The sequence below is a fragment of the Giraffa tippelskirchi genome, chromosome 5 (genome assembly GCF_054371585.1).
Source record: "Giraffa tippelskirchi isolate mGirTip1 chromosome 5, T2T-mGirTip1v1.2.pri, whole genome shotgun sequence".
Taxonomy (NCBI): domain Eukaryota; kingdom Metazoa; phylum Chordata; class Mammalia; order Artiodactyla; family Giraffidae; genus Giraffa; species Giraffa tippelskirchi.
This window is the reverse complement of record NC_137279.1, coordinates 155,584,164-155,601,834: the sequence shown is the minus strand read 5'-3', so window position 1 is coordinate 155,601,834 and position 17,671 is coordinate 155,584,164. Positions and strand designations below refer to the sequence as shown.

General features: G+C 41.4%; 1 long non-coding RNA gene and 1 pseudogene across 1 annotated transcript; one reads left to right on the top strand and one right to left on the bottom strand.

Annotated features, from left to right (window-relative positions):
• Positions 1 to 4,480: 4,480 nt before the first annotated feature.
• Positions 4,481 to 7,636, bottom strand: LOC145505003 (uncharacterized). Its single transcript, XR_014052699.1, has 3 exons — positions 7,463 to 7,636; positions 6,293 to 6,775; positions 4,481 to 4,930 (listed from the first exon to the last, which is right to left on the bottom strand). It is a non-coding gene; the product is annotated as an uncharacterized LOC145505003 (long non-coding RNA).
• A 2,884-nt stretch (positions 7,637 to 10,520) lies between these two features.
• On the top strand, positions 10,521 to 16,640 carry LOC145505279 (NADH-cytochrome b5 reductase 3 pseudogene; annotated as a pseudogene).
• The last annotated feature ends 1,031 nt before the right edge of the window (positions 16,641 to 17,671 follow it).

Below are 17,671 nucleotides of genomic sequence, written 5' to 3'. Positions count from 1 at the left end.
AGACATTGTCAAATATCCCTTGGGGGACAAAAATCATCCCCTTTGAGAACCACTAATCTAGGGATAATGTGGAAGATGGACTAGAAGGCAAGGAGATTAATCATATAGCATTGCAAAGCTCCAAACTGCAAGTGATGAGACCAACATCTACAACAATGCACCAGGGAGAGATATGGGAAGTTGTCAAAAACCTGAGGAGATAGAATAGACAGTGGGTAATCACTTTCAACTTTTCACTTTCATGCATTGGAGAAGGAAATGGCAACCCACTCCAGTGTTCTTGCCTGGAGAATCCCAGGGACAGGGGAGCCTGGAGGGCTGCTGTCTATGGGGTCGAGCAGAGTCGGACACGACTGAAGCGACTTAGCAGCAGCAGCAGCAATGACTAATTAGATCTGGATGTTGAGGCAGAGAAAGGAACTTCATGTGATTCCCAAATTCTCTAAATTAGTTGACAAGTTGACCAAGGACGCCACCAACTAAATTGGGCGAGGAATTCAACTTTATGTTTGAAAGTAGAAAAGCTTTCAAAAGTTACTCTATAGGGAATATATAGGGAGAGAGAGAAAGAGAACAGTGTAAAAGGAGGAATAAACGTATTTCCTTCTAATGTGGTATGTAGCAAGAAACCTACAATCTGCTAGAAATATTAATCTAAATTGAACCAAATCAAATGTAATGAAGTAGAAGTATCTTATTAGGAAATTCTCTTTTTAAAAATAGCATCCAACCAGCAATCATACATACATTGTTTTCACATATGAATTTTCATCAAAAGAGCATTTGCTCACCAATCTCTTTCTCTGCAAAAGCTGTTACCTAGATTACAATGGGAAAATAGATTCAAACAGTGAGGTTTGCCTTTAAAAGGTTATACTGAACAAAACTAAAATACCATTGTACAAGTCATAACATTCAGTTATAGGAAGTTGGAAACTAGAAAAGGGAAGCAAAATCACCTCTAATTTTCTTGTAATTATTTTTTCACTAGGGATATTTTTAATACAAGTATAATTATAGTGTACATGTAATTTTATAAATGTTCCCTTAAACTTATTTTAATTTACAAGCATTTTACTTAAATGCTTACTACAGAAGTTTCATAATCAATGATTTTCTTCGTGTACATAACCTAAATAATAATTAAACATGTAATATTTATAATAGATAATACCTTAGGAGACATTCACAGAAATGGGATTATTGAATCAAATGGACTGCACAGTTTTAGATTTGTGATTCATAGATTCATATTGGCCTGTCACTTTCCAAGAAGTTTCCACAAATCTACAGCCATACCACCCTGAACATGCCCAATCTCCTCTGATCCCGGAAGCTAACCAGGTTGGGCCAGGTAAGTACTTGAATGGGTGAAGTTTCCACAGATTTACACTGTCCTAAATGTACACAATGTTCAGTTTTATAACAATGGACATAACTTTTTAAATGGTTTATAATCTTAACATTTCAAAAATAGTGAAAAAAAATAGTCAAAGTGAAAGTCGCTCAGTCGTGTCTGACTCTTTGCGACCCCATAGACTATACAGTTCATGGAATTCTCCAGGTCAGAATTCTGGGGTCTGGGAATCCTGAGATTGAACCCAGATCTCCCCCATTGCAGGCGATTCTTTACCAGCTGAGCCACAAATGAAGCCCAAGAATTCTGGAGTGGGTAGCCTATCCCTTCTCCAGGGGATCTTCCCAACCCAGGAATCGAACTGGGGTCTCCTGCATTGCAGGCAGATTCTTTACCAACTGAGCTATCAGGAAAGCCCTTAAACGGTTTATAACCTTAATGTTTCAAAAATAGACCTTGTTGCTTTAATTTTGAATTTCCATGGTTGCTAAAGAGATTAATAATTTTCCCTGGGCTTTCTCACTAGTATTTGTTTGCCATGTTTCTCTTAATGTATCAATGTGTACGCCAAGGGTGAGTAGGAGAAATTCTGCATTTTCGTTTTTTGTCCACTATTTTCTGGGGTCACACTATCTTCTATCAATTTGTAGTAGTAAGACCTTTAATAAAAATAGCAAAGTTTTTCTGACATGTTTTCTTCCAACCTACTATTTGCTGTTTAAAAAACTACGCTTGTTAAAGTTTTCCGTTTTCTCGTATGTTGAACTGTTGTTGTCTGTTTGCTTACATCGTGATTTTATGTGTGATTCTTAAGGAAATCATCCCCTTTTTAGGTTAAATAAATGAATTACAACAAATATTTGGTGAGTACCACTACATACCAGGCACTATTCTGTCCTGCAAATACAGCAGTGAAATAAGACAGAAGAGGTTCCTAGTTGGGGAGGATAGTTGAAAACAAGTGAATGAATAAATAATTTAAGACAATGCCAGATAGTGATACATGCTATTTTTTTTAAAAAAGAGATTTAAGAGATAGAAAGTGAGAGGAGATGGAATAAGTGTTCATTCTACATTACTCTAGGTTTTATCTATATAGAGCTAAATGTTTTAAATGTGTAATATTTAAACCGCTTAAAATTTCAATGCTCTGAGATGTCTAAAGTGCTATTTTTTTTTTTACAGTCAAGACTACATTTGTGTTGAAAATATAGTATTCAATAAATGTTTGCCTTTCATTTAACAATCCCTCTCCCTCATCCCACCCTCCTAGAAAAACTGGTGCACTGAGTTAGCCTACATCTATGATGGGGAAATGATTATACACTTACAAGAACAAGATCCTTTTCCACTGCTTAGCACTGTGAAGACAGAAGACTGTTGAAAACATGAATTCATAAGGATAGATTGAAAGGAAGAAAGAGAGTCTGATTAAATGTAACAAGAAGGAAAAGTAAAATATAATATTTTACTTAGAAGGAATCATGCATGACATGTAGTAAAAGATCAATAGATATTTGCTAAAAGTATAATTCAACAAAAGAAAAAAGATGAAAGCAAATGAATCATATATGTATACTTATGAATGTACACTTAAAAACCTTTCCAGACTAAAACTTCTAAGAGAATACTGTCCAAAATGGAACTTTGATACTGCGAGGCATCGCACTTTTGAGACAGTATTGGTTCTGCCCTCAAATTATTACTTGAGATAAACCTTGATCTGGTTTGAAACCTGATTTGCCTCAGCTCACTGCTATAAGACATAAGGTCCTTCTTCCTCAGATACTTTGGCTCTCATAAGATGGTAACTCTGCCCTCAGCCCATGTCCCATGGCCTAGTAGTAAATTTGACTTTGGAGTACACATGGGCCTAAGTTTGAACTTCAGCTCAACTTTGCCACTTCCTAGCTTAGTACCCCAGACAAGCCCTAAATTAATACTTAGTTTCCTCACAAGGGCTTCCCTTGTGGCTCAGATGGTAAAGAATCTGCCTGCAATGTAGGAGACCAGGGTTTGATCCCTGGGTCAGGAAGATCGCCTGGAGAAAAGAATACTACCCACTCCAGTATTCTTGTCTGGAGAAGTCCATGGAAAGAACAGCCTGGCGGGCTACAGTCCATGGGGTTGCAAAGAGTCAGACACGACTGAGAAACTAACACATTTCCTCACATATAAAACTGGAATAATACTATCTACCCATTACCTCAATAAATGATTAAGAAGATTAGGTAAAAAGGTCTACACAAACTCACTGTTGCAGCTCTATTACAGTGCATGGATCACACTAGATTAGCTAGTCACTAGCTAAAGAGTATACATGAATATAGGTCCATCAAGAAACAAGTAAGACAGGGTCCATCAACAGCTGAATAGATAAAGAAGATGCAGTGTGTGTGTGTATAAATGGAATATTACTCAGCCATAAGAAGAATGGAATAATGACATCTGCAGCAACATGCATGGACATAGAGATTATCACACTAAGTGTCAGAGGCTAACAACTATTACATGATATTACTTTTACACAGAATTAAAAAATAGTACAAAGGAACTTACTTACATAACAGTGTTGAAACAGACTCACAGACACAGAAAACAAACATGCTTATTACCAAACAGGAAGAAGGGGAGGGATACATTGGTAGTATAGGATTAACAGATACACACTACCATATATAAAAGAGATAAACAACAAGGATTTACTGTATAGCACACAGAGCTATAGTTAATATTTTATAATAACCTATAATGGACAAGAATCAAAAAAAGAATATAGATCTATACATATATGAGGTGGTATGAGTGTGTGCTCAGTCATGTCCAACTCTTTGCAACCCCATAAATTGTAACCCACCAGGCTCCTCTGTCCATGAGATTTCCCAGGCAAGAATACTGGAGTGGGTTGCCATTTCCTCCTCGAGGGGATCTTCCTGACTCAGGGATCGAACCTGTACCTCCTGTGTCTTCTGAATTGGCAGGCGGATTCTTTCACTATTGAGCCACCTGGGAAGCCTCATATACATATATACGTAAAACTGAATTATTTTGCTGTACACCAACACTAGCACAACACTGTAAATCAACTATATTTCAACTTAGAAAAGAAAAAAAAAGACAGGATTAGATGTATAAGAGTTTTATTAGGAAGTGCCTATAACAGATAAAGAGGGGAGGGAGTAGAAGGTGAGGAAAGCCTCCAGACCCTAATGCAGCTCGACATCTGTGGGAGAGAAGAGGAGAAAAGAGAGGACAAGCTAGACAGAACACAGTTCCCAGAAAGCCTCAGGTAGACCAAGCTGGAGTCCAAAGCCAAAGTGGCCACTGCTCACTGGAATTGGCCTGCCTTAGCATGTGTGCCACGCTGTCATTGGCACAGGTAGCCCAGTCTCCAGGCAAATACGCTGCTGGATGCACAGAGGAAATGGCTGGAGCCCTCTGTTAGTCAGCCTCCCCAGAGGAGGAGATCTGAAGAGCACACTCTCATGGCGACGGTATTCTACCCAACGTGCTGCTCAGATACACATGCAGGTGCAGGGAGCAGGACCTCCATGGGTCTGCCGACCTCTCCGCCTACAGGGAAATTTAGGAAAGATGGTGACTGAGACAAACTATAGCCAGGTCACTGCCGCTAGTCTCCAAGAAACAGCTGGTTCTCATCCTCTCCCCCTCTTCTGTCTATTCTAAATTCCTCTGACCTGTGGCTATCATTTCGGCAGGTCCTGGGGAAGTGACCCAAGTTTTCATTCCTGAAGCATCTGAACCCTTTGCAATCACACACTTCTGAGGCCAGGCTGCTGTTGCTGCTGCTGCTGCTGCTGCTGCTAAGTCGCTTCAGTCATGTCCGACTCTGTGCGACCCCATAGACAGCAGCCCACCAGACTCCCCCGTCCCTGGGATTCTCCAGGCAAGAACACTGGAGTGGGGTGCCATTTCCTTCTCCAGTGCATGAAAGGGAAAAGTGAAAGTGAAGTCGCTCAGTCGTGTCCGACTCTTAGCGACCCCATGGACTGCAGCCTACCAGGCTCCTCCATCCATGGGATTTTCCAGGCAAGAGTACTGGAGTGGGGTGCCATTGCCTTCTCCATCTGAGGCCAGGAGTGCTATGCATATCCAGACATAGTTTCAGCGAGGCAACAGAGTCCCAGGAGAGGCCCAGGTGAATCTCCTGGGTCCTACACACATTCCTCCCTACCTAACTGTGTAAAAGAAAGGCCACATCCTCCTGCTGATGAAGATGGATTCCCCTGCCAGGAGGTGACTCTTTTCCTTTGCTGGTCCCTGGAGGCAGGAATCCAGCTACAATTCATAGTTCAACGGGACCTTTGTTATATCCCTGGGCAAGAGCATACCTCATTTGGGGCCCAAGAAGTCTAACAACTGAAGAATCCAGAATGTGGGGACAAGAAAGACAAAGTCCCGCAGTGGGTCACTGGGAGTGATGGTAAGCAGTACCACTTCTACTCTGACCCCTTTGTTCCTTGATCCACTCATTCTTGTAATTGTGGACCCAGTGCCATACAGAGGTTTCTGATTGAACAGATACCCTGCAGTATTGACAGCCTAACCTTTCAGATGGTTGCCACTGATCTATCACTTCAGGTGTGCCTTTCTAAGGCCTTCTAGCACTCTGTGAGGTCAACTGCCCCTGATGACTTCTTGTGTGATATATACGATCACAGGACCTCATGGTCATGGCCTACTCTTTCTAGATTTTTTTGTAGTATCTTTGTTGGCTACATGTTTGCCCTAAGGACGCCAGGAGCTATTAATCCTCTCTCAATTCCAAAAGAATTCCCCTGGGCTGCTCTTCTGACCTTACTGGTAATTAAGGTAATTGTGGTTTCTTGGCTCCTAGTAGTTAAACACTCTCAGTTGGTCTCTATTACTTGGGAGAAGCCCCATCATGCCTGTGGCTATTAAGGGACCGCTCACCTGTTTTGAGTCGTGGCCTGCACTTATTGGTGATGGTGGTTCCCCTCTTTGTAGGACATTCTTAATGGTTTAGGGGAATGTTGTGTCCTTCGGGCCTTCCCATGGAACGTAATCCTCTGGTGGGTCTTCCATAATATTTCCCTTCTAGCACATCTCTTCAACTTCTTAATCCTTGCTCTGCCACCTTCCAGGGCAACTCAGGCTTCTCCACTCCACTCAAGTTTGGCCATCACTCCTCCAGGCTTCTAACAGCATCCAGTAATGACTTTGTCTTATCCTCTAAGGTCCTGGCTAAATTAAATCTTTCATCTTGAAAAAGGGCCCTCAGCATATGACCCAGCAATCCCACTGCTGGGCATACACACTGAGGAAACCAGAACTGAAAGGGACACGTGTACCCCAATGTTCATCGCAGCACTGTTTATAATAGCCAGGACATGGAAGCGGCCTAGATGTCCATCAGCAGACGAATGGATAAGGAAGCTGTGGTACATATACACAATGGAATATTACTCAGCCATTAAAAAGAATACATTCGAATCAGTTCTAATGAGGTGGATGCAACTGGAGCCTATTATACAGAGTGAAGTAAGCCAGAAAGAAAAACACCAATACAGTATACTAACACATATATATGGTATTTAGTCAATTGGTAAAGATAACCCTGTATGCAAGACATCAAAAGAGACACAGATAAATAGAACAGTATTATGGACTATATGGGAGAGGGCAAGGGCGGGATGATATGGGAGAATGGCAGTGAAGCATGTAAATTATCATATGTGAAATGAATCGCCAGTCCAGGTTCAACGCATGATACAGGGTGCCTGGGGCTGGTACACCGGGATGATCCAGAGGGATGGGATGCGGAAGGAGGTGGAAGAGGGGTTCTGGAAGGGGAAAACATGTACACCCATGGTGGATTCATGTCAATGTATGGCAAAACAAATACAATATTGTAAAGTTAAAAAATAGAGAATAAACTAATTTAAAAAAAAAAAGAAAAAGGGCTCTCAGCTCTAGAGATATTATACTTCTCTGAAGCAAGGTTACTTATTACTTATGTAATTGATTATATTTCTCCCTTTGACTGTTAGGAAGCCCAGAATCAAATTTCAGTCATATGTGTATTATATATAGAAACTTATAACACATATTTTATATACTAACCTCACAATAGCTTCATCTTTTCTTTCACTCATTTTCACTTCACACTGTCTTTTTCACTTGCATTTATTCAATGCACTATCTGCTCAGCATGTGCTAGGTACATTAATATTATCTCATTTAATCACAGCTTTCCCTCTTGTGGGATCTTAAGCAAGACACTGAATTTCTGTAAGCTTTGATTTCTTACCTGTAAGTCAAGATAATCATAATGTACACTTCATAGGGTTGCCATGAGGATTAATAATGACTGTTTGTTATTCAGTCACTAAGTCGTGTCCAATTCTTTGTGACCTCATGGACTGTAGCACACCAGGCTTCCTTGTCCTTCACTGTCTCCCAGAGTTTGCTCAAGTTCATGTCCATTGAAGTCAGGGATGCTATCTAACCATCTCATTCTCTGCTGCCTCTTTCCCCTTTTGCCTTCAATTTTTCCCAGCATCAGGATCTTTTCCAATGAGTTGGCTCTTCACATCAGGTGGCCAAAGTATTGGAGCTGTTAATATTATTAGTAAGTGTTAGTTGCTCAGTAGTGTCTGACTCTTTGTGACCCCATGGACTGTATCCTGCCAGGCTCCTCTGTCCATGGAATTCTCCAGGCAAGAACACTAGAGTGGGTAGCCATTTTCTTCTCCAGGGTATCTTCCCAACCCAAAGATCAAACTCGAGTCTCCTGCATTGCAGGCAGATTCTTTACCATCTGAGCCACCAGGGAGGCCATTAGTTATTAGAAAATATTCAAATGTTTTTGCCTAAAAAATTAAAATATCTGATATAATTATTTTATAAAATGTTAATGTAGCAATGTCTGAAAAGATAAATGTCAGTTTATCACAAAAACAATATACAGAGCAGAATAAGTATTACTCATCTTATTTATTATGGCTTTAATCTAATTGAAGGTTTTTGTGGTTCCTGTAATTAATGGCACTGTAAAAGAATCAATAAAGCTAAGTTATAATGAATGTCCATACAGAAGGGCTCATTTATGGATATTTTTTAATATAGGGCAAATGAGATGATGCCATCTCAGAAGGCAGTGAGCCCAAGGATACTTTGCTACAAGATTTATTCAGTTTTACAGGAATATCAGATTGCTTCAGACTGACTTACTAGCTATAATGATGAGGCTTATTCTACCCCAGGGACTTAGTATAGTGCATTAATAATAAATACACTTAGAAGAAATGCTATTCTGACAACTAAACTTAGTGCCCCAGAAAGACCACTGAACCAGAAAACAGGAAACTTGGAAACTAAGTAAGCTCTGCAACACACTCCAGAAGCATAAGGCAGTCGGTGTAACCCTCTGAACTCACATTTCACCTGGGTTAGAGCACGTTATCTTATGATGCCTGCCAGCCTCAAAATGCTGGGTATCTTTATTTCTTCACCTCAGAGTATCCATGTAAAATTTTTGGCCGAGAAATCGGGTTAGCTTTTGAAGTGGAAAGCCTAAATTACATGCCCCAAAGCAATAGGAAGATAAATTATAGCTTAAGAAGAATTATATTTGATTCCTTCCTAATTTTCTGGGATTTTTGGTATGAGAATGATATCTAAGAATCTTATATTTTCAGATGTTTATGCTACCCAACAATTCAACTCAATTCAGTAAATAGTTATTCAGTACTAATACTTGCCAAGCAATACTAAGTTCTCAAGTTTCTGAGAACATGATGTAGGACACATATTATCAGTAACAATCAACTCAACAGCTAGCTATGTATATAAGGTACTATATGTACTCAGCCCCCAGCAAGTGTGGTCTCACTTCCTGCCCTCAGGAACTGTAGTATGTAGTGAAAAAGGCAAGCCATCCATCGAAAAATAAGTGATTAAGTGTCAAATTTGCTGATATAGGTAGGAAATGTCATAAGATTTCAGAGACAGGACACATAACTGAAAATCCAGTTCCTGGAGGATGAAGTGTGAGCAAAATCTTGAAGGATACTGAAAAACAAAGAGACGTGTTAGGTCTATTGGTGGATATTTATAGCCTTCTCAGAATTGTTAGGATTAGATTTACTTTTATGAGTAAAATGCATTTGTATTGTCTTCACTCATTTTTAGGTACCATGATAGCACAAATGATATAGCATATTTATATTTGATTTAGAACAACAGATATTTATGGAGTGCCTACTATATGTTAGGTACTGTAAGTTGGAAAGGAAGGACAAGGCAAAGAAGAGAAAGGAATTGGAGAAATAACTCAGAAGTCTGCCTCTGAACGATCTCGGTAAACTTGGTTTGAACCTCCAGTCTTCACCTGGACTGTGAAAAGCATAGAGCCCTTTCAAGAACTGGGTAACTTCCACCCCCTCACATCTAATCTGTTCTGCACAATGTTGAAATGAAACTCAGCCTGTTCCTGGTTTTCCCATCAAAGGCACTCACACAAAGCTGCCTGGGTTTAGTAGCAGTCACTGGAGATGTCGGTAATTGTGGGGAGGAATCACAGCTCTCTGCAGGCTGCCAGCTGCTCTCTCCCTGTTCCCTCTTCCCTCCCTCCTCTTGTTTCCTCACTCACTCCATCCCAGACTGCACCCCCACCCCCAATCTCAAATTCTCCCCGTCTTAAAACCAGTAAATTTCCCCTCCTCCAACATCCAGGTCCTCAGGTCTCAACTCTGCCTCCAGCACTCTCCAACCTATTCCATTACACCTAATTTTCCAAACCTAGATGCTTCTATCCTCAAGAGGAATTCTGGCGCCAGCTATTAAGAGAGAACGTGATAGTTTCTCCACCTTGTTACATAGAGCTAAGTGCACTGGTGACTCTAAGAGAAACCCAAAGTGCTGTGGAGGGACAGAAGAAGGAGGGAAAGCAGGAGACAGGTCAGGAAGGGTTTCTTGGCCCCTATGAAACAGTCTCTCTGTCTCTTCCAAATTTACACACTATTGATTGCCTGCATCACTGCTTGGACTCTTGTCCTCTGCTGCCTTCTATTGTTATTTCTCTTTCCATCTGTCCATGTGTTTTTTCTCCTGGACCAGATTTTTTGCAACTTCAACACAGCAGTTTTTCCCATTCCTCCCCAGAACTCTCATGGGTATAATGGGCCTCACTGGTGAGTCTGTTGAATCTCAACCTGCGGGAGCTGTATGATTTGCCTTGTTTCAAAATACCATCCATAAATTTCCCCCTCAAAAGGCCACCTAGCAGGAGTTTTTTTTTAATTAAAATAAATTAAAGTATCTCTAAGATTATACTGCGTATTTAACCAATTTACTTAAGATGTCTGGAGATGCCCATTCATGTTACACCAACCAGCAGCTGAAAAGGACTAATGAGTACTGAAGTATATTCCTAGGGACCAACCGCCTGCTTCAATTCTCACAATCATCTTTTGAGGTGAGATTAGGGAACTTGCCAACAGTCACACCACTACAGAGCAGGAATTAGAATTTTAACCCAAGAATACCTAGCTCCAAAGTGCCCAGTCTTTCCACTATCCCACATCTCTAAACTAATCATGCTTCTTTGGAGACATCTCTAAAAATAAATAATGCTTCTTTATCAGAAAGAAGAGCGGTTATTCACTATGATATAAATTAAACAAGACCACCCCAACAGTTGTGGTCCTGGAGTAGTAGAAAGTAGTTGACTCTATGAACTTGAGCAAGTGGCTTCACCTTTCTGAGCTTCAGGTTACTTATCTGCACATACATACAATCTCACAGAGTTGATGTCAACATGACATTATATATATACATTATACAATTATACATATGTATAGAATTAATACTGTAATTAAATACCTGGTAAGCAGTGTTAAATGGAACCGCTTTTCCTTTTACAGATGTAAAATGCAAGTTGACACACAGGTCTGACATTCAGCTCAGTTGGACACATTTTTTAATTGGGTTAACACATTATTTGGGAAGGGCATTAGCTGAATCACACAAGAGCATATTAATCATTAACTTAACATCACCCAACAGCAACCACAGTTCTTGGAAGTAAACTGGCACTGCTGTCAACATCCTTCGAAGTCCTTCACATTAACTACATTAACTACCACCGCCTCCTAAACAAGGTGCTGTCAGATAATTGCTATCGGCCCAGGTAGGAGGTAGGTGGGTTTAATGTATGAACACTATAAAATGGAATGAAGTTTTGTCGGGCTGGTGTCAGGAGAGGGGACCAGTCTTCCAATCCCTCAACTATATACCAAGTCCAGCTGGCTTGTGTTTCTAAGAGCACAGGCTCAACAGTGAATAAGAGCTGGGTTTTAGCTCTGCCCATTCCTAGTTGTGTAACTTTGAGGTTTAAATTTCAGTTTTCTCATCTGTAAAATGGGGATGATAATGTTAACTGTATTCTAAGGTTGCTAGGAAGATTAAGTTAAATGATGAATTTAAAGCACTTAGTACAGTATCTCGGAGAAGGCACTGGCGACCCACTCCAGTACTCTTGCCTGGCAAATCTCGTGGACGGAGGAGCCTGGTAGGCTGCAGTCCGTGGGGTTGCTACCAGTCGGACACAACTGAGCGACTTCACTTTCACTTTTCTCTTTCATGCATTGGAGAAGGAAATGGCAACCCACTCCAGCGTTCTTGCCTGGAGAATCCCAGGGGTGGAGGAGCCCGGTGGGCTGCCGTCTATGGGGTCGCACAGAGTCAGACACGACTGAAGCAACTTAGCAGCAGCAGCAGCAGTAGCAGCAGCAGCAGTACAATATTTGGCACATTATAAGCCATGAAAAAGTTGGCTATTCTTTTATTATTAACAGGGACCATGACCTTAAAGTTCTAAGATACAGGACAATTAAAAAAAAAAGAAAAGAAAAGAAAGAAAAGCTTCCTGTTGCTAGATGATCAAGTTCAATGTCATAGTTGGGCATACACGTTCTACCTTATAATCTGGCCCCAAGCTCTGCTTTACCCCGAGTGCTTTACCCACTCTGCAAAATTCTCTGTAGCTCCCCGAGACAATCTGACTTCCTCCTTTAGCTTCCCAGAGTACTTTGCATATACTTTTGTACTTTACCTTATCACAATATATTCTCATTATTTGTTTGCATACCTATTTTCACTTTACCTGACCCCATCTCAGGCTGTGAGTTTATAGGTAGTGGAAGCCATATACCGTCTTTGTATTTGTAGCCATTAGGCCCTCTGCAAGTCTTGGTTGGATGGATGGTGGATGGATAGATGGATGGATAAGGAAATGGGACAACACACTGAGTTGGTAAAAGAATTGAAATAAGGTACCGAGGGGACAGAGCAAGATGGTCTTTACTTCATAAAGTTTCCTAAGCCTGGATCTGAGCAGAAGTCTAAACATTGTTTAGAACTATTTGCCTAATGAGGCAGTTGGGCAATCTATGTGTGCCTTCTAGGGAAAGCATGACCAGGTGGTGACTGTTGTCAGGGTCAATATCAGGCAGAACACCTTAGTAACCAGGGAACCAAGGCAGGATGCTGCCTCTAAATTTTCCAGCAGTCTTCAAGGTTAACATGTTAAGCAGTCAGGAGCAAGTTTTTCCAGGTGTAGTCAACTGGGGACTTCCCTGGCAGTCCAGTGGTTAAGACTGCCTTCCAGTGCAGGAGGTACAGATTCGATCCCTAGTTGGGGAGCTAAGATCCCACATGCCTCATGGCCAAAAAAGCAAAACATAAAACAGAAGCAACATTGTATTAATAGCAAGTTCAATAAAGACTTTAAAAATGGTCCAAAAATCTAAAAAAAAAAAAGAGATAAAAACCGGGTGTGGTCAATTGCCAGGAGGGCAGACAGACTTGTCCACACACTGTCCTTCCTGTGATTATGTTCACTGTAAACAATGATGCAAGATCTAGAGATAGTAAGAAGATATGCAAAGTGATTCCCACAGAGACTAGGCCATCTGAAGATAACATTTCAAAGTACCTAGAATATTTTAGAACACAAAGCAATATAGAGGGAGATTTATAGCTTGACTTTTCAGGAATCATTCTATTTTCACTTTATTTAATTCTTTTTGCTAAAGGTAACTGAAATATTTAATTGTGCTTTGCTGTACTGTGCTAAGTCACTTCAGCAGTCATGTCCTACTCTTTGCAACCCTATGGACTGCAGCCTGCCAGGCTCCTCTGTCCAGGTGATTCTCCAGGCAAGCCTACTAGAGTGGGTTGCCATGCCTTCTCCAGGGGATCTTCTCAACCCAGGAATCAAACCCATATGTCATGTCTCCTGCATTGGTAGGTGGGTTCTCTACCATTAGTGCCATCTGGGAAGCCCAATATTTAATCATTGATCATTTATTATGTACTTCATACATTTTTTTTAAAGTGATGTACTGGAGTCAGTTTCAACTGGCTCATTTGAAGATACTATGTGCATTTCTTCTCATCTCCCCTTAGATGGCTTCACAGTGGCATCTTAAAATCAACCATGGTAGGAGTATTTAGACCATGGAAACAGGCAAACACTACAAAATAGGGTTTCCTACTTCCACTTCCTCTAAGAGCTGATTCTTAAACTTTTACCCGTACACCATAGGCTTTACAATGAATGATCCCAATTAATCCTCCCAACACACCACTTTTACAGATGGAAAACTGATGTCTAGAGAGGTAAACAATTAAAAAACTTATTACAAACTATTTGGTGGCAAAAATAGGCTTAAAATTGACACCATCTACCTCCAAAGCTGATGGAGTTAACCTTGATGGAGGGACCACTTCCTGACTCATTCTGTAAGGCTAGTATTACACTGAGACCAAAGGCAGAAAAGACATCACAAGAAAAAAAAATACATGACAAGAAAAAAAATATCCTTTCTGGATGCAAAAATCCTAAATAAAATACTAGCAAACCAGATCCAACAACATATGAAAAGGATTATCTACTATGACCAGGTGGGATTTATCTCAGGAATGCAAGAGTGGTTCAATACAAAGAAATTAATCAATGTAATAAACTACATTAAGAGAACTAATGTAATAAAAAATGATCATCTCAGTGTGGGCTTCCCTTGTGGCTCAGTGGGTAAAGAATCTGCCTGCAATGCTGGAGACCTGGGTTCGATCCCTGGGTCAGGAAGATCCCCTGGAGAAGGGAAAGGCTACCCACTCCAGTATTCTGGCCGGGAGAATTCCATGGACTGCTGTATAGTCCATCGGGTGGCAAAGAGTCAGACACACTGAGTGACTTTCACTTTCACTTTCAACCACCTTTCATGATACAAACACTCAGAAAACTAAGAATAAAAAGGAACTTATCCAACAAGATAAAGGGTATTTATGAAAAACCCACAGCTAACATGATAACAGTAAAACTGAAAGCTTTTCCCCTAAGAGCAGGAACAAGACAAGGATGCATGCTTGCATCACTGCAATTCAACATGGGAAGTTCTAGCTAGAGCAAACAGACAAGAAAAATAATTAAAGGACAAACAAATTGAAGAGATAGTATTAAAACAATCTCTATTCACAGGTGTCATGATTTTATATATAGACAGTTCCAAAGAGTCCACAAGAAAGCTACTAGAGCTAATTTTAAAAATTCAGCAAAGTTGCAGGTCACAAGATCAACACACAAAAATCAGTCATGTTTCAATACACTAGCAATGAACAATTCAAAAAGGAAATAAAGAAAACATTCCACTGGTATTAAAACAGCATCAAAAAGTTAAGAATAAATTTAACCAAGGAGGCAAAATATACACTGAAAACTCTAAAACATCTCTGAAACAAATTAAGGAAGACCTAACTAAATGGAACTATGTCCATGTTAATGGATTGGAACGTAGATTTAAATTGTTAAGATGGCACTACTACCCAAAGTGATTTACAAGTTCAACACAATCTCTATCAACATTCCAACAGACTTCTTTTCCAAAATGAAAAAGACCTATCCTCAAATTCACACAGGGCTGCAAGGGTCCCAAAATAGCCAAAACAATCTTTAAAAAGACCAAAATTGGAGGACTCACAACTCCTGATTTCAAAACTTACTGCAAAGTTACAGTAATCTGAACAGTGTAATACTGGCTTAAGGGTAGACATATAGACCAATGGAACAGAACTGATAGTCCCAAAATAAACCCATACATCTATGGCCAATTGGTTTTCCACAGGAGTACTATATTCATTCAGTGGGAAAGATTAGTCCCTTCAACAAACGGTTCTGGCACAGCTGGATTCTAACATGCAAAGGAATGAAGTTGGAGGCTGTTCTCACACCAGGTACAAAAATTGACTCAAAATGGAATAATGAAACTCTTGGAAGAAAGCATAGGGGTAAATTTTGGTGACCTTTGGTTTAGCAATGGATTCTTAGATATGACACCAAAGCATGAACAGTTAAAAAAAAATAGATAAACTGGGTTTCATCAAAATTGAAAACGTTTGTGCACCAAAGGATATCGTGAGAAGAGTTGGCCCAGCTTTCTTAGCTGCACCACCAGCAGCCACCAGCACAGGGCCCAGCTGACCACATGTGGTTCTCTCCCTAGTCTGGTTCCTCTGTAGCCCCTCTATTCAGCACTGCACCCTAGCCATTTGAAAGCCCAGATATCAAGTACTCACTGTGGCTTATTGATGAGGAGATTATCAGCCATACCACCAGTGGTTCTGCTTCAACCTGCTATATCCCCATCATATCTTGGACTCCCTCATAAGTCATTACATCTGATTTTCAGCTCAAATCCACCAAAACCTAATCACTCAGCCCTACAGCATTTCCACGCATGATGAAGGGGCTTGATGGGCCCAGTCATCAAGGTTTACTTCAAAGACACCCATCCCATGTTTCCTACTGGAAGATGTCCAGGTACCTGGAAAACATGAATACGTGCAACATCATTGAGTTCCAGCACCTAATCTGGCTGCTAGTCTACCAGGGCAAAGAAAACTTTGCCATCTGTCCAGACCAGAAACTCAACCTCATTGTCAAGAGGTGAAGTCTGTTCACATGATCATGAGAGGAACAAGCATCACTTTGATGCTATGGTTGATCCACGCCATCATGAGGGACTTGGATGGCCACACTGTGTGCCAACTGCTCTTTGGTGGTCAGAACAAGAAGGACATTTTGTTGCAGCTGGTTCATAGTAGACAAAACCCCCGAAGCAGTGGGGGACTACACTAGGGCTTTGTGAACAAGGAGATGATCCAGGACCACACTCCCTGGAGGAGGAGCCTCCAGTGCTCCTGCCCTGAGCCAGTATGTCGGCCTGTCCAACCCTGACCACATGGGTCATTCCAAGGAGCACTGCTTCCTTTTCTGATGGCTGGGCACTGGCAGGATCATACCTTGAACACTCCTCAGGCCCCATTCTCAACCTGTCCTCCACTGCCAACGTTCTTCAATGCTGCGGCCCAGGTTCAACCTGGCCTGCCCATGCCCTGGGTGGTCACCCAGCAGGCCTGATCTGAGGAGTCCCTTTGGAAGCAGAGCTCTGCTCCAGGTGGGCAAACTGGCAAACTGCAGGACAAGTTCCTGTCTGGTTCTCTCAGCCCTGTCCCTGTCCTCACGACTCTGCGTTTCTCCCTCCTTGCCCTCTTCTCCCAACACAGGGCTAAGGCTGCCATCACCAGGCTTGATCCAGCCCTCCCTATAAGGGACCAAAGACTGGAAACAAACAAGTAGGGGCAGCCCAGGGCTGCAAGTTCTACCCCAGCCATGGTCCCCAGATCTTTGCCTGACTCTCTTCACTGTCTGCCTTAGAGTCATGACTTAGGCCTCAGTAGTACCTGTTACCACATGAGACTAGAAACATCACAAAGTCCTGGTGGAGACTGGGGTAGGGTGCTGGGATGACAGGCTACCTCCCACCGTAGGGCCCAGGCAGGCCCCAGCCACCCAGGAGCTTAGCACATCTATGGCTGGAAAGGGAAGGAGGTGCTGGCTGAGGGCCCATCAGGCTGTATGTGGGCCATCTTGAAACCCTGGCATTCTCCCCAGCTACCCAAACATTCAGGTAATCTTGGGAGCTACAAGTTGCGACTTAGCAGAGCATGATTCTCCCCAGGGCGGGGATTTAGGGTGGGAAATTGATGGCAGAGCTCTACCCCTCCTCCTGCCTTCACCCTCAGCATGAAGATTTTGAGCAGAATTTCCTGTCTGGGAGACATTCTCAGTGGCCCCTATATTGCCTTTAAATAACAGCTATGCTAGACAGGTGCATATCAACTTTTCAGAGTTGTTTATAAGAGGAAAAATATTGAAGTAAAACTTTTTAAATACTAAAATAAAGTAAGTGAAAAGAGAAGTTTAAG